Here is a 7,124-nt window from a genome sequence, read left to right as displayed (position 1 = left end):
CAGTGTATAAGAAGCTGTTTCCTACTCTTATTCCTAATCGACTTTCAAAAGAAATTGTTTCACATTTGTAGTTGATGCATTCCTATCAGATGACTCTGTCTTTACCAAATAGCATTTTCAGCCTGTTCTAGTTAAAATCTGCTCTGCTAACAATTCTTCAAATGGCTTTCTCCATTGCCCAACCTTAGTAGGTAATGATGAAAGAAAACATCTGAAATGTAATGCCATGTTTCAAGAGCAATGTGTTGTTAATAAGGAAAAGATAAGTTTTTTTTCAAGTCAGATGCAAGTGAGACATAAAGCTTAATCACAGAGAAGGCGAGAAACAGTGGGGTTTTCTTAATCAATTCATTTATTGAACAAATATTTTTTGTGATCCATGCTTTGTTGAATACTGTGCTTTTTTCCTAGGGCATAAGGGCATATGCAAGACACAGAAGGTTCACCATCACTAAAGCTAGCAGTCTACAAGGAGACAGTAAAAAAAAAAATCAAACAACTTCCTGTCTTGGTATGTATTCTATAGAAACTCTTGGGTGTGGTTAGAACAAACTCCACACCAAACCTCTCTTGTTGGTTGATGATGTGGGTAGAGAGACCCCTCTGGAGAAATAACAAAACACTGAGGCCTCAGGGCTGAGCAGGAACCAGCTGGCCATTGGGTGGGGGTGGGAGTGCTCCAGGGAGGGGGAAGTGCTCCTCAAAGGTCTAGGAGCTGGGGGAACTTTAGAGGATTCAGGGAACACTGAGGAGGCCACTATGATGAAAACTTTTTGAGAGAGAAAAAGAGAAATTGATTGTGCAAGGCTTTCAGGACCATTCCTAGGGCTTTCAACTATTTTAAAAATAAAAAACAAAAGCAATTCATTAGAAAATCTAAATGAGAAAAAAACAAATATCAAAAAGGCATCTGACTATGTACAGAGAGAATAACATGGAAATATACATTACCATATGTAAAATAGGTAGCCAATGGGAATTTGCTGTGTGACTCAGGGACCTCAAACCAGGGCTCAGTAACAACCTAGAGGGATGGGATGCAGAGGGAGATGGGAGGGATGTTCAAGTGGGAGTGAATATGGGTAAAGCTATGACTGATTCGTGTTGATGTTTGGTAGAAACCAACACAATGCTGTAAAGCAATTATCCTTTGATTATAAATTTTATAAAGGCATCTGACTATTGAGTAGAGGAGGGATTGAAGATACAGTATCATCTGGGAGCCTAATACATTGCAATCAAATGATAGCATTGGATTCACATGGAGATGGGGAGAAAAGGATAATTTTTCATTTGGGAAACAAAAATCTATAGGATTTGGTGATGAACTGTGAGTAAGTGAGGAAAGAAGTGTTTTAGAGATGACCCCAAGATTCTGCATGAGCTGTTTCATGATGTCATTTACTGAAATGCGAACAAGGCTGGAGATGGAGGTCAGGGTTTCATTTTGTCCAAATCGGTTTGAGATGCCCACAAAATTGCCAAATGGAGAATTGGAATGGGATAGAAACGGTTGGAATTCTGGGAAGGGTCCAGGCTGCAGACTACACATAAGTGGCACTCAGAGCAAATTCACTGAATAGAGGAGAAAAGGGCACCCAGAACCAGTGCCAAGGAAGCACCTGAAGCACTTACATTTATGTAAAGAAAAATGGCAGTCTGAAAATGAGACTGAGAGCAGGAATAAGTATTGAGAAATAGAGGAGAGATCGAGTAGCAAGTTTCTGAAGAAAGGGAAAGTGTTGTCTACAGGAGGCTGATGTTCCTGGTTTGTTCTGCATGTCCCTGACATAACATAGTTCTATCTCTCTGTTTCCAGGAACCCAAACCACAATGGCCACCCAGTACCTCAGCGAACTCAGGACCAGCCATGGTGAGAGGCTGCTTGGGGAGGGCAGCCAGGCTTTGAGAGAGGGCTGGGACTCTCCTGCCCTGTCATCCAGCCAACATGTACAAGAGCAAAACATTTTCAACCACATTTCTCAATTTCCCTTCATTTGCTCTGCTCTCTCATTCTCTCCACTCTCTCTGCATCCTCCTTGTGATGTAGCTTAACAGCGAGCAGGAGAAGAGTTCTAATACCCTGACTGCTCCCGGGCTTGATGAGGTTTCTTCTTTGCTACTTCCTACCGTGTGGGCACATGGATCAGGGGCTATGGCCTCCCAGGTGGTTTCTCTGCCCCTCTCTTCAGCCTGAGAGGATTGGGAAGGAGAAACGTGGGGGTGATCAATGCCTCATTCAGGCCCCTAATTTCCCTGCTCCCAGGGGCCTCACTCTAAGCAACACACTCAACAGACTGATCACTCCGTTTCTCATACAACCCTCCCTCTACCCCTTTATCCTACAATAGATTCTATCATTCATATCATTAGCAATATGATTCTATCATCAAATCACCCCACAATTTAGGAACGTAAAACAGCAATCATTTAGGTGGCTCTTAATTTTGAGGGTCATTCACTTGGGCTGTGCTTGGGTCTGGACCAACGTGGCTAATCTCGGACAGATTGACTCATGTGTGGGTGCTCGGCTGGTGGTTCAGGATGCAACACAATAATCTTGGGTAGCCTCACAGACATGCCTGGTGGTCAGCAAGCTCTGGGTCCACCAGGCAGACAGGGTAACAGGGCCTTGTGTCCCTCATCAAGTAGGCTAGTCCAGGGCAGGTGTAGGGTTCCAAAAATCAGAAAGAGAAGGATTCTCTTTCTCTCTATTGGATTCTCTGCTTAACCAAGTTTTCATGACCCTATGATCCAAAGCAAGTCACATGGCCCAGTCAGACTGAAGGGTTGGAGAAACAGACCCAGCATCTTGATGAGAGGAGCTGAGAATCCACCTTCCCAAGAGGCATGAGTGCAGAGATGGACTCCTTCATGTCTATGGCTGCCATCTTCAGAGGTTGCCCTCCATTTGTTATCAGCATTGGCCAATGGTTGCAGTGTTGGCACTGGCCTTGGTGCCTTTTTACTGCTGGGCCACGATTTTCCTCCACCCTCTCTCTAAGGCCAACCAATGCCTTGGGATCTTGTGATGCTAACTAAAGAGTAGTATGAGCTCCCACCCCCATTTTTTTACATAATCTTGCATGCATGCACACTGTCATTTCAGTCATGGCTGACTCGTTGCAACACTATGGACCATAGCCCACTAGCCTCCTCTGTTGATGGGATTCTCCAGGCAAGAATACTGGAGTGGGTAACCATGCCCTCCTCCAGGGGATCTTCCCAACCCTGGGACCAAACCAGCATCTCCCATGTCTCCTGTATTGGTAGGTGGGTTCTTTACCACTAGCATCATCTGGTGCCGGGGTCCAGCCCCCGCAGGATCCAGGGGAACCTGAAGGAAAAACGGCGTCGGCGATTGATTTAGAGAGAGATAAAGAAAGAATATTGTAGATAAGAAAATAGAGGAGAGACAGAGACTGATATTCCTTGGTTTACATAGAAAGCCAATAAAACTTCGAGACAAGAAGTTTGCCCTGTGCACGGAGGCCACAGGCGCCTTCCTGGTCTCCCAAGGGAGTGAAGACACAGAGGGTCTTCCCGTTCAGGTCTTAGAAACCCGGGCAGATAAGTGAACGCAGGGAGCCGCTATGCTCCAAGGGATCAGCCTGAAAAAGAAAGTAGGAGAGAAAAAAAGAGAAAAAAGAAAAACATGGGGTGACCAAGCTTCTTCAAGAGAGGCCCATTGTTTTTATTTTCAAAAGGGTCTTTTATACCTTTACTTGTACATAGAGGGAAATGAAAGATGCAAAGTCATACAGAGTCAGCCCAAACATTACATCTGTTTTGTCTTTATTGAAAACAGGATTTTTCTGCAAACCTTTCCCATAAACAATATTGTGTACATTATCTTCTGGCCTTGGAGGCCTGTGAACATTTTATGACCCTCTTTTGATTAAGGCTTCTCAACCAGAAAACTTATTTTTCCTTGAAATGTTTTTTTTTTTAATATATATTTCTAATCTACGTCAGCCTCAAAAAGTACTAAACAGAGTTACATTCTCACGAAGCAAAGGTGCAGTGAGTTACAAGAAAGAACCAATTAGCTCAAAAGTCTGATATGGTTAATTTCAAGGCTACACTTGTTTTTCTTACTTTCCAACTATGTTAACTAATGCACTCCCAGGTGCACAGTGGATAAAAGATATGGGAACTTAGCAACAAGCATTGGCCCAATAATGAAATCCTACATTAGCACTACTCTAATAACTTTTAACTCTTTGAAAGGCTCTATGTTTTAGGCTTTCTGTGCCTCTCACAGTTGGGAGGATATAAATAATCACATGTGTAGCTGTAAGAGTCTGGATATACCTGTCAAGCAAGCTAAAATGCTAACAGGGGGGTTTTGATTGGAAATATTTTTCTCGTGTCCAGGAGACTTATTAGCTGTAGCCCTAAGTTAATTTTTTCCAGAGAAAGGTGGTCAGGAATAGCCCCGTGTTAATGTCAGAGGAGTTGGTGAAAGTCATGAAATAGTAAAACAGACAGATTCTGGTTTGGGGGGTAGATGCTCGAGAAAGCCTAGGGAGCCCGTTGAGTTCTGAAGCCTTGCTTAACAGTTCTCTTCCACATGACCCTGTCATGGGTGGGATCTCCTGTGGTGGCTCCCAGAAATCTGGGAAGCTCTTAGATAATCTTGACCATCACATATCTAGTATTCTCAGTGTCAGGAAATTTACTTCTTTCATCCCAGGATTTTGGTTCTCTAATGAAGGAAACTCTGCCTTATGGATTCAGGGATCATTAAAAACTTGACTGGAAAGTGTGCAGGAGACGGGGGTTATCTACAGATTTTGTGGACATCACAGGATGGATTTCTGCAAGTTCCCTCTCCTCTTCGACTGAAATTTTTTCAAGGTTAGCCCACATCACAGAATAGACTGAAAGGGACAAAGCAGAAGTGGAGACACCTGTTAGAAGACTACTGAGGCAGGGGTGGTGATGGAATCTGGACTGGAATGATGGTCTTCAAAACAGAGACAGGCGAACAGATTTGGAGCCAAGAGAACATGCTGATAGGCTGGGTCTGGAAAGTGGGGGAAAGAGGGGAGTCAAGGGTGACTCCTAGCTTTCTAGTCTGAGGACCTGGGTGAATGGTGATGGCTCTGAAAATAACCTGGAGTTGGTAACAGTGTCTATGCTGTTGTACATGGGATAATGTAGGCACTGCCTCAAAGCAGAAAGGGGTAGATATAACATAGGATTCCTCATGCAGGAATCAGACTCTTAAGTTCAAGTGCCAGCTGGCAAGGTCTGCCTTCTTGGAAAAACAGGCTTTCACTTGTGATTGTCAATTGCCTTCCCTCTGGTCCTGGGTCTATGCCTGACAAATCCAGAGGACTTTGACTTTATAGACACATTGCAGAGATATGCAGAGACTTGTGGACTACCAGCACAGAAAGAGCTGGTAGATGATTTGATGTTTAAATTCAGGTTTCAATTGCTGTGCTCTACTGCTCTGATATTAACTTTCAACTTTCCTAGGAAGTTGAATATGTATAGTCAACTTTGTGTTATCTGCTATCTTATGAAGAAAAGCTACTGGTAGCAACTCAGAGTCCTCTTCTTAACCACATTGTTTCCTCCTCTATGAGTTGTTTGCTTCTACAAGGTCAGAGTAAGAAGCTGAAAGGGATCCTGAAAAATATCTGTTGTTATTGTTGTTCAGTTGCTAAGTCATGCCCATGGAGTGCAGCTTGCCAGGTTCCTCTGTCCTCCACTCTCTCCTGGAGTTTGCTCAAATTCATGTCCATTGATTTGGTGATGCTGTCTAGCCATTTTATCCTCTGCTACCCCTTTCTCCTTTTGCCTTCAACCTTTCCCAGCATCAGAATCTTTTCCAGTGAGTCTGCTCTTTGCATCAGGTGGCCAAAGTATTGGAGCTTCAGCTTCAGCATCAATCCTTCCAATGAATATTCAGGGTTGAATATTTATTCAGGGGCAGGAGCCTTGCAGGGGAGAGAGTTGAAGTTCATTCTAACACTGGGTCTTCTGTTTCCTGATGTTCCAGGGCTTGCAAACCCTGAAGAGTCCCAGCTGAGACTTGTCTTAGTGGGTAAGACTGGGGCAGGAAAAAGCGCAGCAGGAAACAGCATCCTCGGAGAGAAAGTGTTTCTGTCTAGCTTTTCGGCTGTATCCATCACCAAGCACTGTAAGAAAGGAAGAAGCACCTGGAAGGGGAGAGAAGTTGTCGTCGTGGACACACCTGGCCTCTTTGACACGGAGGTCTCAGATGCTGAGACTCTCAAGGAGATTACCTGCTGCATGGTGCTGACCTCCCCGGGGCCTCACGCTCTGCTCCTGGTCATCCCACTGGGCCGTTACACACCCGAAGGCCAGAAAGCCACAGAGAAGATCGTGGCGATGTTTGGAGAGAGAGCTAGGGAACACATGATTCTCTTATTCACCCGGAAAGATGACTTAGATGGCATGGATTTCCGTGATTACTTAAAGCAAGCTCCTAGAGCCATCCAAGAGCTGATTCGCAAGTTCAGAGGTCGCTACTGTGTTTTCAACAACAAGGCCACAGGAGCTGAGCAGGAGGACCAGAGGGAGCAGCTGCTGTCCCTGGTCCAGGATGTGGTGAACAAGTGCAAGGGGAGATACTACACGAATAGCCTGTATCAGAAGATCGAGGAGGAGATTCAGAAAGAAACCCAAGTGTTACAAGAAAATTTCAGAGTAGAACTGGAGAGAGAGAAAGCTCAGATAATACAGAAGTTCGAAGAGGAAATTAGAAAGCCGAAGGATGAACTAGAACAGCAAGAGTGGAAGGTGGAAATGGAAAGGCAATTGGCAGAAAGGGAGGCTCACTGGGTTTCAAGGCAGCGAACAGCAAGAGATGATGTTTTGAGTCAGAGTAAGATACTTGAAATCATCTTTAATATGTTACGGTTTTTTTCCTCTCTGTTTAAGGATTAAACCTCCTGAAGATCTGTCTATATTTCCTGCATATTTTTGGGTGGTCCTGCCTCATGTAATTCGGAGCATTTTCCTTTTCCTCTGAGACTCTCAGGGCTAAGGAGAGTAAAGTTCACTGTTGATAATTGGTATATGTTTGATTGATTTAATAGGGAAGGGATAAATTCTCAACTTGCGAAACTCCAAAGCAGAAAGTATTG

General features: G+C 44.1%; 1 pseudogene; it reads left to right on the top strand.

The window, feature by feature from the left end:
* The first annotated feature begins 424 nt into the window (after nucleotides 1-424).
* Nucleotides 425-6,924, top strand: LOC128046476 (GTPase IMAP family member 4-like; annotated as a pseudogene).
* The last annotated feature ends 200 nt before the right edge of the window (nucleotides 6,925-7,124 follow it).

The sequence above is a fragment of the Budorcas taxicolor genome, chromosome 4, assembly GCF_023091745.1.
Source record: "Budorcas taxicolor isolate Tak-1 chromosome 4, Takin1.1, whole genome shotgun sequence".
In the NCBI taxonomy this organism is placed as follows: Eukaryota; Metazoa; Chordata; class Mammalia; order Artiodactyla; family Bovidae; genus Budorcas; species Budorcas taxicolor.
Note: the sequence above shows the minus strand (reverse complement) of the source record. Positions and strands in the feature narration are given on the sequence as shown.